Raw genomic sequence first — 21,390 nt, 5'->3', positions numbered from 1 at the left:
ATAAAACAGAGTTGTACCATCTACAACCGTGTTGGTTCGTTTGTGTGTCACAACCCAACACGACATGATACCAGGACTGGAAACTCGCCAGCGACTGTGAGACCTACCTGCACCTCTTCAGCGATCCGCCATCCTGCGCCATGGACACCATCAGCCCGCCGCAGCCGCTCCAAATCGCTGGAAATCTCGGCGTCAACTGGAAGCTGTTTAAATAGCGCTTCCAGCTCTTCCTAGAAGTCACAGAAAGGGAGAATGCATCGGACACCAGGAAGATCGCCCTCCTCCTCTCCACGGCGGGGCAACACGCCATCCACATCTACAACTCCCTGGCATTCGCGGAAGGCGAGGACAAGACGAAGTACAAGACGGTCCTTCTAAAATTTGAGGAACACTTCACGCGGAAGTTAATGAGAGCTTCGAGAGGTATCTCTTCCAGCAGCGCCTGCAGGGTAAGGATGAGCCTTTTCAATCTTATCTGACACACCTCCATATCCTCGCGCAGTCCTGCGGCTATGAGGCCACCTCCAACTCCATGATTCAGGATCAGATAGTTTTTGGGGTCACCTCGGACACCCTACGCCAGCAGCTCCTCAAAATAAAGCGCCTCACCCTAGCCACCGCCATCGAAACCTGCGTCCTCCATGAAAACGCAACCAGCTCCCCATTCCAGGCGGCCGAATCGGAACGGCAGGGGCCCTATGAGGCCGAGCGGGTCCAGTCGACCGAGTTCCTCCCGGCCCGCAGCCTGGACGAGGGCGGCCATTTTGCACGCTTTCCGAGGCCCCCGCACTTGTACGCGCCAAAAGAGGGGACGTCGACGCAGAGGGATGTGATGCGCAGGCGCGCTCTACACAGGACCGCAACATGCATGCACGGTGGTGCAACGAACGCCATGACGTCACGACGTGCAGCAACTGTGGATCCGCACACTTAAAGCGGCAATGTCCAGCCAAAATCCGACAATGCCTCCGCTGTGGCAGGATGGGCCACTACGCTGCCCGCTGTCGAGCAGCTCAACCTACCAACGCTCCCCAATTCCGCCAACCTCGCAGGGGCGTGCAGGCCATTCAGCCCCCATACACCGAGTCATACCCTGACGACGTACAGACCGGTGACGCCGACGACCTGGAACCCTTCCGCGTTACAGTAATAGACAGGAACCGCCGGATGTCCCCAAGTAGGACCCACCAGCCGATGCCAGTGCACAGCGTTAATCCGAGCGATGAATGGTGTGCCACCCTAACGGTCAACCGATCACCAATCACATTCCGTTTAGACACTGGTGCCTCCGCCACTCTCATTGCATGGTCAGCCTTCCACACCTTGAAGGTCAAACCACCGATTCGGCCATCCCACTGTCAGCTGGTTGATTATAACGGAAACGTTATCCCGGCCATGGGGTCCTGCCAGCTCGAGGTTGCACACAATTCATACACAGCCACACTGTCTTTTGAGATAGTTGGATCCTCGAAGGACTCTCTGCTCGGCGCACAGGTGTGCAAGATCCTCCACCTCGTTCAGCGGGTACACACTCTGTCTCCAGAAGGCACTTCCGATTTCCCGGATGCAGACTTTAGGGCGCAGCTCCACTCGCTCCTCGCCCACAACCAGGAGGTTTTCGAGGGCATGGGCACACTGCCCTACACTTACAGAATACGGCTCAAACCGGACTCCACCCCGGTCATTCACGCACCTCGTAGAGTCCCAGCACCACTCAAGGACCGCCTCAAGCAGCAGCTGCAGAACCTGCAGGACCAAGGACTGCTTTCCCGGGTCACGGAGCCAACGCCATGGGTCAGCTCCATGGTGTGCGTAAAAAAAGCCCTCGGCGAGCTCCGGATCTGCATTGACCCGAAAGACCTGAACAACATCATGAGGGAACACTACCCCATACCCAAACGGGAAGAAATCACGAACAAAATGGCCCGGGCTAAAATTTTCACCAAGCTTGATGCCTCAAAGAGTTTTTGGCAGATTCAACTGGATCAGTCCAGCAGGAAGCTGTGCACTTTCAACACTGGCAGATACTGCTACAACAGAATGCCGTTTGGCATCATCTCGGCATCCGAGGTGTTTCATCGCATCATGGAACAGATGATGGAGGGCTTCGAAGGAGTACGCGTCTATGTTGACAACGTCATCATCTGGTCCACCACACCACAGGAGCATATCAGTTATCTCCAGCGTGTCTTTGCACGGATACGAGATCAGGGCCTGCGCCTCAACCGAGCCAAGTGCTCTTTTGGCCAAACTGAGCTAAAGTTTCTGGGGGACCACATAGCCCGGTCAGGAGTGCGGCCGGATGCCGACAAAGTGGCAGCTATCGCAGCCATGCCGCATCCGGCAGACAAGAAAGCAGTGCTAAGCTTTCTCGGGATGGTCAACTTCCTGGGGAAGTTTATTCCCAACCTGGCCTCGCACACAACGGCTCTTCGCCACCTGGTCAAGAAGACAATGGAATTCCAGTGGCTGCCCGCACACCAGAGTGAATGGGAGGAGCTCAAGATCAAGCTCACCACCGCCCCGGTATTGCCGTTCTTCGACACTACTCGGGACACAAAGATCTCCACTGGATGCCAGCCAGTCCGGCATTGGGGCGGTACTCCTGCAACGGGACGACACTGCATCATGGGCCCCGGTAGCCTATGCCTCGCCATGACCCCCACAGAACAGCGCTATGCGCAGATTGAAAAGGAGTGCCTGGGTTTGTTAACTGGCATTGATAAATTCCACGATTATGTGTATGGTCTTCCACAGTTCACTGTGGAGACCGACCATCACCCCTTGGTCGGCATCATTCAGAAGGACCTCAACCAGATGACCCCTCGCCTCCAGCGCATTCTGCTCAAGCTCCGGAGGTACGACTTCCAACTTGTCTACACCCCGGGAAAGGACCTCATCATCGCGGATGCCTTGTCCAGAGCAGTGAGCACACCGCCCGTATCGGAGGGGTTCGTTTGTCAGGTCGACGCACAAGTAGCCTTCACATCGGCCAATCTGCCGGCTACTGATGCACGTCGGCCCACATTCGCCGTGAGACTGCGGCTGACCCCCTTCTATAACGTGTGATGCGCCACATGACGGAAGTGTGGCTCAAGGGGCAGTGCCCACAATTCTACAATGTCCGGGACGACGTGGCCGTCATTGATGGTGTCCTCCTAAAGTTGGATCGGATTGTGATCCCACACAGCAAGCACCGGCTTGTCCTCGAACAATTCATCTCGGGGTTGAAAAGTGCAGGCGGAGGGCCCGAGAAGCTGTGTACTGGCCGGGCATCAGCGACGACATCACCAACATGGTGCTCAACTGCGCCACCTGCCAAAGGTTTCAGCCGGCGCAACCCCCTGAGACGCTTCAGCCCCATGAGTTGGTCACGTCCCCCTGGGCAAAGGTGGGTGTGAACCTCTTTCATGCGCTCGGCAGGGACTACGTCATTATAATTGACTATTTTTCCAATTATCCGGAGGTCATACGCCTGCACAACTTGACATCATCAGCTGTCATCAGAGCATGGAAAGAAACCTTTGCTCGCCATGGAATTCCGCTCACCGTCATGTCTGACAATGGGCCCTGTTTTGCGAGCCAAGAATGGTCTTCTTTTGCCACTTCATATGGCTTCACACACGTGGCGTCCAGCCCTTTGCATCCCCAGTCCAATAGCAAGGCGGAAAAGGGCGTTCATATCGTCAAGCGGCTCCTCTGCAAGGCTGCTGATGCCGGATCTGACTTCGATTTGGCCCTGCTGGCCTATCGCTCGGCCCCACTGTCCACAGGCCTCTCGCCAGCCCAGCTGTTGATGGGTCGCACTCTCAGGACCACTGTGCCATCGATTCATGTTCCTAAACCCGACCATGCTCCAGTACTGCAAAGGATGCGACAGCAGCGTGCTCAGCAGAAGGTGGCACATGACACTCGGGCAACTAATCTTCCAGCCCTAGCGCCTGGAGACAACGTCCGCATCCACCTACCGGAGGGTGGCTGGTCGGCAACCGCCCAGGTTCTCCGCCGCGTGGCTTCCCGCTCGTTACTGGTTCGCCTGCCTGATGGCTCCATTCGCCGGCGTAATCGGCGAGCCCTTCGGCTGCTTCCGCGCTCGCTACGTGATCATGGACCGGTGCCACGCCTTCCTGTTGTCCCTGATGTCGACTTCGTGGAGCTTCCTGCCACTCTGCCTATTCCTCTATCGCCCGTGGCCAGGCCCATTCCTCAGCCGGTGGATCCTGAACCACCCTTGAGGCGGTCAACCCGAATTAGTCGCCCACCTACTAGACTGGACTTATGAGCCTGTTTGCACATTGGACTCACTGAATTGTTGTGAAATAATGTTAACGTGTTTCTTTCTTGTCGTTCCAGGAGTTCTCTTTCGATATTTGATGATTACACTTGCTTTGTTTGTGGTACAACCTCGTTACTCTGTTGCATCTGACACCTTCCTATGTATATAGTTTAGCCTCATGTACATGTTGTAAATGTCAACCTGCACCTAAATGAGAAAACCACCAGTGTGAGGTCAGCTCCGTTATAGTCTATAGCAGACATTGTCAAAGTCGGGAGCGCGACCCGCGGGAGGGTCGCGGGCGGGTGTCGGGAGGGTCGCGGAGCCGTCCGTTGCAGCGCTCCCGATCATGCTAATCCGCGCCACAGCAGCCGGCTTATAAAAAAATAAATGTTTTATTAAAGTTTTTCCACTGAGCATTTTTACATAACAAAAATAGAAATACAGATAGTAATAAAAAATAACAATAAACATATCCCAAAGCTTACAGTGAAACTACTTACACAACAGAAAATGTTTTTTTAAACAGAACAAGGTGGATTTTGTCTCCATGCCCAACTCACATAATATCAATGGTACCCCCAGCTGAACGCCCCCCCCAATCTGAACCCGCCCACTCCCTCCCAGGATGCTGCTGCTGACACTTACTGCTCTCCTAGAAAGTCAAGGAAAGGTTGCCACCGCCGGGAGAACCCCATCAAGGACCCTCTCAAGGCAAACTTTATTCGCTCCAGACTGAGTACCCCCGCCATATCGCTAACCCAGGTCTCCACACCCGAGGGTTTGGAGTCCCTCCACATTAACAGGATCCGTCTCCGGGCTACCAGGGAGGCAAAGGCCAACACCTCGGCCTCTTTCGCTTCCTGCACTCCCGGATCCTTCGCCACCCCAAATATCGCTACCGCTGGGCTCACCTACACCCGAGTGTCCAAAATCCTAGACATCACCCTCGCAAACCCCTGCCAGAATCCACTAAGCGCCGGTCATGCCCAAAACATGTGGGCATGGTTCACCGGACTCCCTGCACATCTCGGGCACCTGTCCTCCACCCCAAAAAACGTACTCATTCTTGCCGCCGTTATTGCGCCCGATGCACCACCTTAAACGGAATTAAGCTGAGCCTGGCACATGATGATGAGGAGTTCACCCTGCCCAGGGCGTCGGCCCGCAGGCCCTCATCCAGCTTCTCGCCCAGCTCCTCCCCCCACTTGCCCTTCAACTCCCCCGCTGAGGCTTCCTCCACCTCCTGCAGCCCCTGATGTATGTCCGACACCTTCCCCTCCCCTACCCAGACGCCAGACACCATCCTGTCCTGGATCCTACGTGGGGGCAGCAGCGGGAATGTCCCCACCTGTTTTCTAAGAAAGTCCCGAACGACTTCCGGGTGCGGCGATGACCAGCTGAGCCGCACGTTTCGGCACCTCCCGTTTCAACGGACTTTTGGGCTCTTATCGGGAGCCCCAACGGAAATTTTTTACGGCCAAACCCAGTGTGAGGCGACAAAGGAAGGAGTCTCCCGGGTGTGGATGGAAAGGAGCGGCGGTAGTGGCCAGATTGCGGAGGATCCTCTGGAGCAACGGCAGAGAAGAGAAGGGAGAAGCAAGATGGCGGCTGAGGGAGCCCAGATGGTATGGGGCCCGGAACAGCAGGAGTTCCTCCGGCGATGTGTGGAGGAGCTCAAGAAGGAGGTGCTGGCGCCGATGTTGCTGGCGATTGAGGGATTGAAGGAGACGCAAAAGACCCAGGCGATGGAGCTCCGTGGAGTGAAGGCAAAGGCAGCCGAGAATGAAGACGAGATACAGGGCCTGGTGGTGAAGACGGAGACGCACGAGGCACTACATAAGAGGTGCATAGAAAGGCTGGAAGCCCTGGAAAATAGCTCGAGGAGGAAGAATCTAAGGATTTTGGGTCTTCCCAAAGGGACAGAGGGAGCTGATGTTGGGGCGTATGTGAGTACGATGCTCCATACTTTAATGGGAGCTGAGGCCCTAACGGGCCCCCTGGAAGTGGAGGGAGCATACCGGGTCCTCGTGAGAAGACCAAAGGCAGGGGACATACCGCGAGCAATAGTGGTGAGGTTCCACCGCTACAAGGACAGGGAGATGGTCCTGAGATGGGCTAAGAAGACACGGAGTAGCAGATGGGAGAACGCGGTGATCCGCGTGTATCAAGATTGGAGTGCGGAGGTGGCGAGAAGGAGGGCGAGTTTCAATCGGGCCAAGGCGGTGCTCCACAGGAAGAAAGTAAAATTTGGAATGCTGCAGCCGGCAAGACTGTGGGTTACACACCAGGGCAAACACCACTACTTCGAGACGGCAGAGGAGGCGTGGACATTTATTCAAGAAGAGAAGTTGGACTAGATTTGAGGAATTGGTGTTTGGAAAGAAGTAGCGAGGTGGTGGCAAAGAAACGCAAAGGGGGGAGAGGGGGAGGGTTTATCTGTAAAAATGTTAGACAGGAGAATGTTTTTCTCTCTCTCTCCCTCCCCCCCCCCCTCCCCCCCCCCCCCAACCCCCTGAGGAGGGGGACACGAAGAAATGTGGGCGCCGGTGAGGAAGGGGACAGGGAAGGGGAGAGGGAGCTGCGCCACTAGGGGCGGGGCCGAGAGGGAAGCGCGGGTTTTTTTCCCGCGCTATGGAAATTGCGGCAGGAAAAGTGGGCGCAGGAAGGAAGGGGGCCTCACACGCAGCGAGGGAAGCCGAGGTCAGCCAGAGTTTGCTGACTCCCGGAAGCAATATGGGGGGAGCAATCAAGCTGGAAGGGAATCTAGCGGGGGGGGGGGGGGGGACTAACTGGGTTGCTGCTGCTGAGGGGAAGGGGGAGCTGGTACGGGATGGGATGGTCGGGACGGGATGGCACCGTCTGGGGGACAAACGGGTGCGTGGGACCCGGGTGAGGAGCTGGTTTAAAAAAGGGGATGGCTAGTCGACGATGGGGGGGGGGGTAAAGGGCCCCCCAACCCGGTTGATCACGTGGAACGTGAGAGGGTTGAACGGGCCGATTAAGAGGGCAAGGGTATTTGCGCACCTAAAGAGACTGAAGGCGGATGTGGTTATGCTTCAGGAGACGCACCTGAAACTGGCGGATCAGGTCAGATTAAGAAAAGGATGGGTGGGACAGGTATTCCACTCAGGCTTAGATACGAAAAATAGAGGGGTGGCAATACTGGTGGGGAAACGGGTATCGTTTGAGGCTAAGACCATAGTGGTGGACAGTGGGGGCAGGTACGTGATGGTGAGTGGCAGATTGCAAGGTGAGGCGGTGGTGCTGGTGAACGTATACGCCCCGAACTGGGATGACGCGGGTTTTATGAAGCGTATGTTGGGGCGCATCCCGGACCTAGAGATGGGAAATTTGGTAATGGGGGGGGGACTTCAACACGGTGCTGGACCCAGGGCTGGACCGGTCCAGATCTAGGACCAGGAGGAGGCCGGCAGCGGCCAAGGTGCTTAAGGGGTTTATGGAGCAGATGGGAGGAGTAGATCCCTGGAGATTTGCTAGACCGAGGAGTAAAGAGTTTTCCTTCTTCTCCCACGTCCATAAAGTATACTCCTGCTGTTCTCTGGCCCACTGGGCCCAACCTCCCGATCCTCTCCAGCCGCCATTTTGTCCTCCCAGACCTTCTCGACCTTCTTCCCGGGGGTCGAGCGTCTGCCGGTTCCGCTCCTGGTCCTCTCCATGCACTAGCAGGAAGGGGGGGGGGGCTCTCCCACGCCTGTTCCCACGCCGGTCCCTCCTGTTAACAGCCGCCGCCGCTCCTTTTAGCGGCCCGAAACACCGATCCCGGCGGGAGCTGCCGTTCACGTGACCTAGCAGGTCATGGCCGCTACCAGAAGTCCAGCAGCCGGCTTTTAATAAGGCCGGGTGCAAGTAGCCTTCGAAGTGGCGACGAACATATTTAAAAATTGCAGCAGCACTGCGCATGCATGCCCGCTCATTAGTGCCATGAGCGGGCATGCATGCGCAGTACGGCCGCATTTTTTTAATACGGTCGGAGGCATTTTTTTTACAAGTTCGGGGGAGTTTTTATTTGATAACATTTTACAGGAAAAAGATGCAGAAACTGAAAAATGTTTTCATCCTCTATAAATTGGAGGTTCACCACATTTCACCTCAACATTATAAGCTAAGAGAAAATGGTGGGTCGCGAAGGTCGGCCGGCGTGGGTCGCAAAGGTCGGCCGGCGTGGGTCGCGAAGGTCGGCCGGCATGGGTCGCGAAGGTCGGCCGGCGTTGGTCGCGAAGGTCGGCCGGCATGGGTCGCGAAGGTCGGCCGGCGTGGGTCGCGAAGGTCGGCCGGCATGGGTCGCGAAGGTCGGCCGGCGTGGGTCGCGAAGGTTGGCTGGTTGGTAAAAATGGGCCCCGGAAAAGAAGTTTGCTAAACAGTGGCCTATAGTCATTCTCCCAGCGATTAGTGGGTGGTACATTGGGTACACCGAGGCAGAGAAAGCAAATGTCAGACGCAAGAAGCCATGGAAGTTTGTTGACTTTACACTGCTGCCATTTTGGCATTCAACCCAAGCCATAATGATGCCATTTGTCAGCTGGCCACTGTCGGCTAAAGTGACAGTGTAGAAAAAAAGAGTGGACCTATGGGAAAGGCAGGCAGCAAGGGTGAAGAAAAGATTTTTCCATTGCAGACTTCCAATGACACATCAAGTGTGAACACCTTGGGTGGGATTCTGCGACCCCCCCCCCCCCCCCCCGGCCAGGTCGGAGAATCCCTGGGGGGGGGGCAGCGTGAATCCCGCACCACCGCCCCAACGCCGGCTGCCCGATTCGCCAATGCCGTTTTCCGGGCGGGGGCAGGATTCCCGCCATGCCGGTCGGAGGCCGTTGGCAGCGGCCCCCCCCGGCGTTTCTCCGGGCCCCGATGGGCCGAGCGGCCGTCCATTTTCGGCGAGTCCCACCGGCGTGGGTTACGTATGGTCCCACTGGCGGGACCTGGCAGGTAAGTCGGCGGGGGCAGTCCTAGGGGGGGGCGCAGGGGGATCCGACCCTGGGGGGGGCCCCCACTGTGGCATGCCCGCGATCGGGGGCCCACCGATCTGCGGGCGGGCCCTTTCCATGGGGGTACGTCTTCCTTCTGCGCCGGGCCCCTGTAGGGCTCCGCCATGGCCGGCATGGAGAAGAGAACCCTCCCCCCCCCGGCATGCACCAAAATACAACGGCCGGTGTGCACATGCGAGGAATCACGCCGTCGGTTCGGCACATGCGCGAGATCACGACGACCGTTCCGCGCATGCGTAAACTTGTGCAGTCCCTTCGGCGCTGGTTGGAGCGGCGCCAACCCCTCCGGCGTCCACCTAGCCACCGAGACAAGTGAGAATTCCTCACCTTAGAGGCCCGTTGGCACCGGAGTCGTTGGCGCCAGTTTTCCCGCCGGCGTGGGGGCTTAGTCCCCGGAAGGGAGAATCCCGGCCCATACTTCCAGAGCAGGCCAAGGCAGTCCTGGTGCATCGTGGAAGGAAGCTTTGATTTTCGCTAAGGTTCAGGCAGTAATGATCTGAATATTTTAGAGATGCAACGCCTTTTTTTTTACAAGGATATACTTTATTTGCAAAATAAATGAAAGGAAATTACAAACATTTCAAAATGGCCACTGCCAAATAATATTCAGGATTTTTAAATACACCATGTCGCGCATTGAGGTGCTTCAATAGAGTGAAAGAAACATTTCAGACATTTCAAAATGGTCCTTACAAATGGTGCAAAGATTTGTGGGGGAGGAGGCCGGGCCGGACCCTATGGTGGTGATGTTGGGGATTTCAGAGAAACCGGAGCTGATGAAGAGGAGGAAGGCCGATACCATGGCCTTCGCCCCTCTGGTTTCCCGGTGAAGGATCTTTTTGGAATGGCGTTCGGCAATGTCAACCGGGCCTGGCTGGGAGACTTATACCACTTTCTCCATTTGGAAAAGATCAAATATGAACTGAAGGGTTCAGCAGAGGGCTTCGAGACAAGGTGGGGGATGTTCATGGCCATGTTTGAGGAGCTGTCCGTGAAAAATGAAAAATGAAAATGGTTTATTGTCACAAGTAGGCTTCAAATGAAGTTACTGTGAAAAGCCCCTAGTCGCCACATTCCGGCGCCTGTTCGGGGAGGCTGGTACGGGAATGGAACCGTGCTGCTGGCCTGCGTTGATCTGCTTTAAAAGCCAGCTATTTAGCCCTATGCTAAACCAGCCCCTCGTCGCGGTGGGTGGGGGGGGCTGAAGGGAGGCCGGGGGGGATTGAAAATGGAGGAAAATCTGTAATATCTGTGCGATGGGAAGCTTGCTCCCTGGATTGTATATGTTTTGTAACTGTTTGACAGTGGTTAGCACTGCTGCATCATGGCACCAAGGACCCGGCTTCGGGTCACTGTTTGTGTGGAATTTTAAACACATTTAAAAAAATATATATTTAGAGTACCCAATTCATTTTTTCCAATTAAGGGGCAATTTAGCGTGTTCAATCCACCTACCTCACACATCTTTGGGTTGTGGGGGCGAAGCACACGCGAACACGGGGAGAATATGCAAACTCCACACGGACAGTGACTCAGAGCCGGGATCGAACCTGGGACCTCGGCGCCGTGAGGCAGATGTGCCAACCACTGTGCTGTCCATTTTTTATTTTTTTAATTTGAACATGGGATGTCAGCATTGTTATGGGCGAGCAGTTTTCAGAACCCCAAAATGTATCATGGAGTTCAACCAACCTCCCCCTTTAATGGATTGTTGCTTTTCCGAGCACACGGCTTGTTCCCTAGGTGTGGGATTACAATTATGGACATGTGGGTTTTAAAACACAAAACAATGTTTATTCCATGAACTCAATCTAACACTTTTAAATAAACATTGGATCTCTTAACACCCCTTACTTCAAAGATAATCTCAAAAATATTAAACTAAATAATCCTTCAGTTATTCTTTTCAACACCCAAGAGAGACTTAACACCTTTAAACTGAAACACATCAGGTTAAAGGCTTTACTATTATGAGTTTAAATCACCAAAATGATCCAGAGATAGTCTTTCATGGCAGAGATCACAGCAGACCCAGCTCACTGCAAACACAGACACTCCCCAAGCTCTTTTCAAACTCAAACTTCAAAATGGCTGAACTGAGCTCAGCTCCACCCACTCTCTGGCATCACTGTTTTCTGAAAGGTACATTGCTTAAACATCCATTTCTTAAAGGTACTCTCACATGACAGCATCCAGCATTTATTGGCCATCACTGAGGGCATAAGAGTCAACCACATTGCTGTAGGTCTGAAGCCACATGCTGGCCAGACCAGACAGGTAAGAAGGACAGATTTCCCTCCCTAAAGGGGCCAGATGGGTTTTTACAACAATCAACAATTTCATGGTCGCCTTTAGACTTTTAATTACAGATCTTTTTATTGAGCTCAAATTTCACCATCTGCTATGGTCTGATTCAAACTCAGGTCCCCAGAGCATGACTCTGAGTCACTGGATTACTAGTTCAGTGACAATACCATTATGCCATTGCCTCCCACGGTCTGCAGTGTGCACATTCTCCACATGTCTGCATGGGTCTCACCCCGGAACCCAATGATGTGCAGGTTAGGTGGATTGGCCACTCTAAATTGCCCCTTCATTGAAGGAAAGAGAATCGGGCACTTAATTTTTTTTAAATTAAAAAAAGAAAAACCTATATACATCACGAGGTTCTGACAGGCCGTTTCAATGGACACCCATCCCTCATGGGCAGGGTCAACAGGACGCTTACACGTACATTGGGGTTAATGGATCCTCCATCACAGGTGCTGGTGGCCAGCAATTGTGCTCACATATTCCCTCTCGACCCCTTGCACCCAACATTTAATCCTTGCTACATGAGTTTCACCCATATCCTGGACTTTGATGTTTCTGCCTGGTTTCAAACCCGGGACCTTTCTCGTGTTAGGCAGACGTGATAGCCACCACATTACAGAGACTGTGGGCAGCTGACATTATTAAGGGTTAACTCATTTTTTTCCCGTATTTTTTTTAAACCTGGAAGTGACAACATTTGACACCACCCCAGCCCACCAATTCAACCCGGAAGTGCACACGCCCGAACAGGAAGTGAAATCCTTATCCCAATGCAGGATGTGATGGGGCGGAGTCTCAGATATCAGGATTAATTTAACAGTTTTATTGATGATTTCCCACAATAAAACACTGGAAAGAGAGGTTCAGTGACTGTGATTTGAAATGTGTGTGTGGTAAACCACTGTGTTCTGATATTAGAGGTTGTACAGTAGAACCTGCACTACAGGTTCACCTGGGCCCCTGCATGCTAGCTCCACCCAGGAGCCGGGTTATAAATATGCGTGGCCTCCAGCTCGCAGCCATTTTTCCAGCTGCTGTAGGAGGCCACACATCAGATACTAATAAAGCCTCAGTTTGGATTCAACTTCATCTCCAGTCAAATTGATCGGGCCTCAATTTATTAGCCTCTGATTCAGAAGATGGACCTCCGGATTAAACCAGATCGACTGCAGCTGGATCCACACGCAAGCGACGCCAGAAAGGACTTCCAGCACTGGCGAGCTTGTTTTGAAGCGTATATCATCGCGGTGCCGACCCCTGTTCCAGAGGCTCAGCAGATTCAAATCTTGTACTCCAGACTCAGCTCCAAAGTCTTCCCGCTGATCCAGGATGTGCCCAATTACGCTGACGCTATGTCTCGACTCAAAGAAAACTTTGAGCAGAAGACGAACACGCTCGTCAGACACGCGCTCGCAACGCGTACTCAACTACCTGGTGAGTCAATCGAGGACTTCTGGATAGCCCTGATCCCACTAGTTCGGGACTGTGACTGCCAGGACTTTACAGCTAAGGGGCACTCAGATCTCCTTATGCGGGAAGCTTTTGTAACTGGGATTGGGTCCGATGTTATGAGGCAGCGGCTCCTAGAAGGGGCCACGCGCGACCTCGCAGAGACTAAAACACTCGCGCTTTCCATGACGGTCGCCCTGCGCAATGTCCAGTCCTACGCCCCCAACCGCGCGGCCCACTCCTCCTACGCTTCATGGGACCCACAGGCAGCCGCCTCAGCTACCCACCCAATATGCCTGCGCTACGCGCCAACCAGTGCGGTCCGTCCCCCCCCCCCCCCCCCCGGTCACGGACAATGGGCGCCGCTATCCTCCATCCTCCCCAGGCCATGTGTGAGCAATGGCCGCCGCCATCTTCTCCCCCGCACAACACGTGCGTTTCATGGGCGCCGCCATCTTGCTCCACACCCACAACGTGCGTTCCATGGGCGCTGCCTTTTGTAATCCCCAGGACCTCCGGGCGCCGCTATCTTGTCCACCCCGCAGCACATGGATACCAACGGCGTTTCAGGACCCCAACTCAATGGCTGCATCACTACCCGACGATCAACCACGACTCGCATCCATGGCAATCGATCAGTCCCAACCACACACTCTGACTAACGCATCCACCAATGTCAAAGTCAACGGCCATGTGACCTTCTGCCTACTGGACTCCGGGAGCACCGAGAGCTTTGTACATCCAAATACGGTGAGGCGCTGCTCCCTTACGGTACACCCTACCAATCAAAGTATCTCCCTGGCCTCCAGATCCCACCGCATAGCGATCCAGGGGTACTGCACGGTCACGCTCACAGTCCAAGGCGTAGAGTTCCACGGCTGTCGCCTCTACATCCTCCCTAACCTCTGTGCTGCACTTATCCTCAGCCTGGACTTCCAGTGCAACCTCCAGAGCCTGACCCTTACCAGCCCTCACTGTGTGCGGCCTCGCGACCCTAAAGGTCGATCCTCCTTCCTTCTTTGCCAATCTAACTCCAGATTGCAGACCCACCGCCACAAGGAGCAGACGGTACAGCACCCAGGATAAGGCCTTCATCAGGTCCGAGGTCCAGCGGTTGCTTCAGGAGGGAGTCATCGAGGCCAGCAACAGCCCCTGGAGAGCTCAAGTGGTAGTGGTTAAGTCTGGGGAGAAAAACCGAATGGTCGTGGACTACAACCAGCCCATCAACAGGTACACGCAGCTCGACGCGTACCTCCTCCCACGCATATCTGACATGGTTAACCAGATTGCACAGTACCGGGTCTTCTCAACGGTGGACCTGAAATCCGTTTACCAACAGCTCCCCATCCGTAAATCGGACTGGCCATACACCGCTTTCGAGGCAGACGGTTGTCTCTATCACTTCCTTAGGGTCCCCTTCGGCATCACCAATGGTGTTTCGGTCTTCCAAAGGGAGATGGACCGAATGGTCGACCGGTACGGCTTGCGGGCCACGTTTCCGTACCTAGACAATGTGACCATCTGCGGCCATGATCAGCAGGACCACGACGCCAACCTCGCTAAATTTCTCCGCACCACCACTCTCCTCAACCTCACGTATAACAAGGAGAAGTGTGTGTTCCGTACAAACCTCTTAGCCATCCTCGGCTACGTAGTCCAGAACGGTGTTCTGGGGCCCGATCCCGACTGCATGCGCCCCCTCATGGAGCTTCCCTCCCCCACTGCCCCAAGACGCTCAAACGCTGCCTGGGGTTCTTCTCATATTATGCTCAGTGGGTCCCAAACTATGCGGACAAGGCCCACCCACTCATACAGTCCACTCATTTCCCCCTGACGGCAGAGGCCCAACAGGCTTTCGCCCGGATCAGAGCTGATATTACCAAAGATGGAATGCACGCTGTAGACGAAACACTTCATTTCCAAGTAGAAAGCTACGCATCGGACGTCGCCCTTGCTGCCACCCTCAACCAGGCGGGCAGACCCATGGCATTCTTTTCCCGCACCCTCCACGCCTCCGAAATTCGGCACTCAGCCGTCGAAAAGGAGGCCCAGGCTATTGTTGAGGCTGTGCGACATTGGAGGCATTACCTGGCCGGCAGGAGATTCACTCTCGTCACTGACCAACGGTCGGTAGCCTTCATGTTCAACAACATGCAGCGGGGCAAGATCAAAAATGACAAAATCTTGCGGTGAGAATCAAGCTCTTCACCTATAATTACGAGGTTAAGTATCGCCCTGGCAAACTCAACGAGCCCCCAGACGCCCTATCCCGAGCTACATGTGCCAGCGCACAGGTAGACCGACTCCGGACCCTGCACGACAGCCTCTGTCACCCAGGGGTCATTCGGTTGTACCACTTCATTAAGACACAAAATTTGCCCTACTCCGTCGAGGAAGTAAGGACGATCACCAAGGACTGCCAGGTCTGTGCGGATGCAAGCCGCACTTCTACCGGCCGGACCGCGCGCACCTGGTGAAGGCCTCCCGCCACTTTGAATGCCTCAGTGTGGATTTCATAAACCCCCTCCCCTCCTCTGACCGACACACATATTTCCTCAGTGTGATCGATGAATACTCCCGGTTTCCCTTCCCCATCCCATGACCCGACATGCCGTCTGCCACCGTCATTAAAGCCCTTAATTCTATCTTCACTCTGTTCGGTTTCTCCGCCTACATCCACAGTGACAGGGGATCCTCATTCATGAGTGATGAGCTCGCCAGTTCCTGCTCAGCAGGGGTATCGCCTCCAGCAGAACGACGAGCTACAACCCCCGGGGAAACGGATAGGTAGAAAGGGAGAATGGGACGATATGAAGGGCAGTCCAGCTGGCCCTGAGGTCCAGAAATCTCCCAGCCTCCCGCAGGCAAGAGGTCCTCCCAGATGCACTACATTCCATTTGCTCATTACTCTGCACTGCTACTAACAGTACACCACATGAACATCTTTTTGCCTTTTCCAGGAAGTCCACATCCGGGGTATCACTCCCAACTTGGCTCACAGCTCCAGGAACCGCGCCTCTCCGTAAACATGTGCAGCTCCACAAGGCGGATCCGTTGGTGGAAAGGGTGCACCTGCTCCACGCAAACCCACAGTACGCCTACGTGGCATTCCTCGACGGCCGCCAGGATACCATCTCCCTCAGGGACCTGGCACCAGCAGGTTCCGCCCCCACACCACCCCCGGCGCCCCCGGCGCCACCCTCCCCTCCCACGCCGCCCCCATCACCCCCACCAGGACTGTCCGTCCTCCCCCTGCCCACCCCCATTGATGAAGAGGATTTCGGCACTCTCCCAGAGTCAACTTCGACCACGACAGCACCAACATCACCGGCTCCACTTCGTCGCTCTCAAAGGACCATCAAGGCGCCGGACCGGTTGAACCTCTGACCGGCCCACCGGATGACCAGAGACATTTTTTTTTTACTGCTCTGTAAATATTTAAAATTGCTAATTGTATATAGTTGTCCACCACTCCCTCCAGACTCAATTTTAACAGGGGGTGAATGTGGTAAACCACTGTGTTCTGATATTAGAGGTTGTATGGTAGAACCTGTACTACAGGTTCACCTGGGCCCCTGCATGCTAGCTCCGCCCAGAAGCCAGGTTATCATAGATTATCATAGAATTTACAGTGCAGAAGGAGGCCATTCAGCCCATCGAGTCTGCACCGGCTCTTGGAAAGAGCACCCCACCCAAGGTCAACACCTCCACCCCATCCCCATAACCCGGTAAACCCACCCAATACTAAGGGCAATTTTGGAGACTCAGGGCAATTTATCACGGCCAGTCCACCTAACCTGCACATCTTTGGACTGTGGGAGGAAACCGGAGCACCCGGAGGAAACCCACGCACACACGGGGAGGATGTGCAGACTCCACACAGACAGTGACCTAAGCCGGGAATCGAACCTGGGACCCTGGAGCTGTGAAGCAATTGTGCTCTCCACAATGCTACCGTGTTATAAATATGCGTGGCCTTCAGCTCGCAGCCATTTCGCCAGCTGCTGTGGGAGGCCGCACATCTGATACTAATAAAGCCTCAGTTTGGATTCAACTTCGTCTCCAGCCAAATTGATCGTGCCTCAAAGTGTAAATGCTACAGTGAGTCAGTGACTCGGTAAAGTGACAAAGTCCCATCTTCACAGTCCAACTGGACTCGGATCGTGGAGCTAGACTGGATTGCGGGGAGGGTAGTGTACTGGGAGGTGTGCCAGGCTGTGAGAGTATTAAAATCACCAACACAATATAAACACCGGGATTTACTGCTGTATCCAAGATGTGAACTTCTCCCCTCCCTCTCCAGACTCTCACACAAAACTCCGATTCCCCAGACATCTCCGTCCGCCTCTACATCCCAGGAATGGGATCCTGAGGAGAAGCTCTGGGAACAGAGAACTTGGGGATGGTGTTTAAATCTCTCTCGGTAAGGTGGCTAGAGATGTTGCTATTCAATCCACGTTACTGATCTCCGACCATCAGACAGAACCAAGTTGCAGTTTGCAGTTTTTGGATCCAGGATCAATGAGCTTCTCCCGATAATTCCCAATATGTCGGAGTGGGACTTTTCCCATCCATTCAGCCTCTTCTGGATACGTTGAGGTGTCTTGGACAGGTTCAGGGTGAGCGCTGCAACATCTGGATTTGTGACTGCCTGAGTCTCAGCCACTCTGGAAAGGAGCTGCTTTGAGTTCTGAATAAAGGAGAGAGGGTCCCTCTGTAGCAGACTCTGGGCTTTTCCATCTATTAATGTAATCAGTTCCATCCTCTTGTTTAATGCTTCAGAACAGCTTGTAACCTGTGAGAGAGCTGGTAGCCCCTCCTCGTCAATCAGTTTGAGTGTGGATTCTTCATCTTCTTCCAGCTCTTCGATAACTTCCCCTTCAGCTCATTGATTGTGTCTTTATTTCAGTTTCTGATTTCTCCAAGTCTCGCTGTTTGCAGGGACAATTCTGTCGGTCTCCCCGAAGCTTCTCGATTTCTCTCTCCAATTCTTCCTTAATTTGACTTTGTGCTTGATCCAGGCTCAGTAATGTGTGGGATTTATGTTTCCCTATGATTGTACAGGAAACACACACACACTCGGCATCATCCTCACAGTAAAACTTCAGGATTTTGTTGTGGTCGGTACACTGTCTATCTGTAAGGTCGGCCACAGGCTCAATTAGGGTGTGATCTTTGTAGGCCGCTTTCAGTAAATGCGGTTTCACATGACAGGTGCAAAATTAAGCTAAACCAACTCAGGCAGGTCGTCACGGCTGGGGTTGGATTCCCGATGCAGTTATCACACACGACATGAACTGAATCAGCAGGAGGCTGCGAGCGCTGTCTGGGCCCAAACTCCCTCAATACGTTTCAAACAGAAACTGTGCTGACAGGGTAAAGCCACAGGATCCTGGTACACCTGGAGACACACAGCACAGGTGATGCGACCATCAATTCACACGAGACGGAGAGTTGAAGTGAACAGTGGTTTTAATCAGCTAGAACTGTGCCTGCCTGCAACTGCTCTGCACTGAGAGCCGCCTACAGGCTGCAGATCTATATACCTCCCCTGAGGGGGGCGGAGCCCACAAGGGCACCAATATGATACAATGCAATGTAATGTAATACAATGGTCCATAGGTGGAGCACACAAGGGCATCAACATAGTACAATATAATGTAATGTAATACAGTGGTGAATGGTTGCCATAATACATTCATCACATTCACCCCCTGTTAAAAAATTGAAGTCCAGCGGGGGTGATGTGGCTCACAGGTTAAGTCTGTCCCTCGCCTTGATCGTGCGCTGTTCTGGTTTCGCTGAGGGGACGGGTGTTGAACTCGTCGCTGCGGGCACAGGTATTGAACTCGTCACTGTGGGCACGGGTGTTGAACTCGTTACTGCGGGCACGGGTATTGAACCCGTCGCTGCAGGCACGGGTGTTGAACTCGTTACTGCGGGCACGGGTGTTGACTCCGGGAGCATGTCTTCTGGAGCTTCATCCCTGTAAGTCGGTGATGGGGGGAGGGGGTGTAGGAGGGGGGTCTAGGCCATGCAGGGGCGGGGGCGCTGTTCGGTGTAGGGTGGGGAGGGGGGGGGGGTAGATGATGGTCGCAGGGGGACCGGCGGGTGCCAGGTCCCGGAGGGAGACGGTATCTTGTCAGCTGTCGTGGTGCGCCACGTAGGCATACTGGGGGTTGGCGTGAAGGAGCTGGACCCTCTCGACCAGGGGTTCGGACTTATGGCTCCTCACGTGTTTTCGGACGAGTACAGGCCCTGGCGTTGTCAGCCAGGACGGAAGCGGGACCCCGGAGGTGGATTTCCCAGGGAAAACAAATAGGCGGTCATGAGGGGTCTCGTTCGTGGCTGTGCAAAGAAGTGACCTAATGGAGTGGAATGCGTCGGGGGGGACCTCCTGCCAGCAGGAAACAGGGAGACTCCTAGACCGTAGGGCCAGGAGGACGGCCTTCCATACCGTCGCGTTCTCCCTCTCCACCTGTCCGTTTCCCCGGGGGTTGTAACTGGTAGTCCTGCTCGAGGTGATACCCTTACTGAGCAGGTACTGACGCAGTTCGTCGCTCATGAATGAAAAGCCCCGGTCACTGTGGACGTAAGTGGGGAAACCGAACAGGGTGAAGACACTATGTAGGGCCTTGATGACAGTGGCAGCAGTCATGTCGGGGCATGGGATTGCAAAGGGGAAGCGGGAGTACTCGTCAACGACGTTGAGAAAATCCGTGTTGCGGTCGGTGGAGGGGAGGGTCCTTTGAAGTCGATGCTGAGACGCTCGAAGGGCCAGGATGCCTTTACCAGGTGGGCCTTATCCGGTCGATAGAAGTGTGGCTTACACTCCGCGCAGATTTGGCAGTCCCTGGTCATGGCCCTGACCCCTCGGTGGAGGGGGGCAGGTTGCGGGCCTTGATGTAGTGGATGAGCAGGGTGACCCCGGGGTGGCAGAGGTCATCGTGGATAGCCCGGAGTTGGTCACCTTGCGCGCTGGTGCATGTGCCGCGGGACAGGGCATCTGGGGGCTCGTTGAGCTTCCCAGGACGATATACGATATCGTAATTATAGGTGAAGAGTTCGATCCTCCACCTCAAAATTTTATCATTCTTGATCTTGCCCTGCTGTGTATTGTCGAACATGAAGGCAACCAATCGTTGGTCGGGACGAGGGTGAACCTCCTACCAGCGAGGTAGTGCCTCCAATGCCACACAGCTTCCACAATGGCTTGAGCTTCTTTTTCAACTGAGGAGTGTCGAATCTCGGAGGCGTTGAGGGTGCGGGAAAAATGGCTACGGGCCTGCATGCCTGGTTAAGGGTAGCGGCGAGGGCGACCTCTGACGCGTCGCTCTCCACCTGGAAGGGAATGGACTCGTCCTCCGCGCGCATCATGGCTTTGGCAATATCGGCCTTGATGCGGCTGAAGGCCAGGCGGGCCTCAGTTGTCAGTGGGAAGATGGTGGCTTTGATAAGTGGGCGGGCTTTGTCCGCATAGTTGGGGACCCACTGGGCAGAATACAAAGAGAACCTGATGCACGATCAATGACTACTAAAGCGAGGTTGTAGTCCAACTGAAGGCTTTAATAAGCTAGATGTTTCCCCCAGCAGCTCAGGTACAGGATGAAAGCTTGGGCGGTATGGGCTCTTATACCCCGCCTAGCAGGGCGGAGCTACCATACAGCTTGACCAATGGGAAACATACATTATCTACCAATGGTGTTGCAGCATTACTAGGTACCGTAATACTTCTACACAGACTACCACATTCACCCCCTGTTAGAAAAGAGTCCGACGGGGGTGGTGGCTTGGTATTACAACATGGTAACGTGGTAGAAGTTATAGTTATGGAGGTATCGTAATACCTCCGTACAGCGTTTTGTCTTATTATCGTAACTATTTACAATTAACTATATACACTTTAAAATGAAGCAATCAGTCGATTGGGGACCCTGGTCGTCCTCTGTGATCGTCGAAGCTTTGGTGGTGACTCCGGTGGAGGTTCAGGCATCTGTGACTCCGGGAGCGTGGCCTCGATCTCTGTGGCAGCTTCGACACCCCTAGATGGCGCTGGGGGGAAGCCGATTTACCTGGGAAGGGAGCGTCTGCGGGGTGAGTCCGTGTACAGGGGGGCCTAGACGGGGCCGGCGGAAGGACCGATCCTCCTGTAAGGTGCACCAGTGGGAGGGAGGGTGGGACTGGTGGCTGGGTTGTGCGTGGGGATCCGACGGGTGCCAGATCTCGTAGGGAGACCGTATCTTGTTGGCCGTCAGGGTACGCCACGTAGGCGTACTGGGGGTTAGCGTGGAGAAGATGGACCCTCTCGACCAATGGGTCCGACTTGTGCGCCCGCACGTGTTT

The 21,390-nt window shown here is 54.5% G+C and overlaps 1 pseudogene; it reads right to left on the bottom strand.

The window, feature by feature from the left end:
• Positions 1-12,406: 12,406 nt before the first annotated feature.
• On the bottom strand, positions 12,407-18,484 carry LOC140411495 (E3 ubiquitin-protein ligase TRIM39-like; annotated as a pseudogene).
• Positions 18,485-21,390: the final 2,906 nt, after the last annotated feature.

The sequence above is a fragment of the Scyliorhinus torazame genome, chromosome 4, assembly GCF_047496885.1.
Source record: "Scyliorhinus torazame isolate Kashiwa2021f chromosome 4, sScyTor2.1, whole genome shotgun sequence".
In the NCBI taxonomy this organism is placed as follows: Eukaryota; Metazoa; Chordata; class Chondrichthyes; order Carcharhiniformes; family Scyliorhinidae; genus Scyliorhinus; species Scyliorhinus torazame.
Note: the sequence above shows the minus strand (reverse complement) of the source record. Positions and strands in the feature narration are given on the sequence as shown.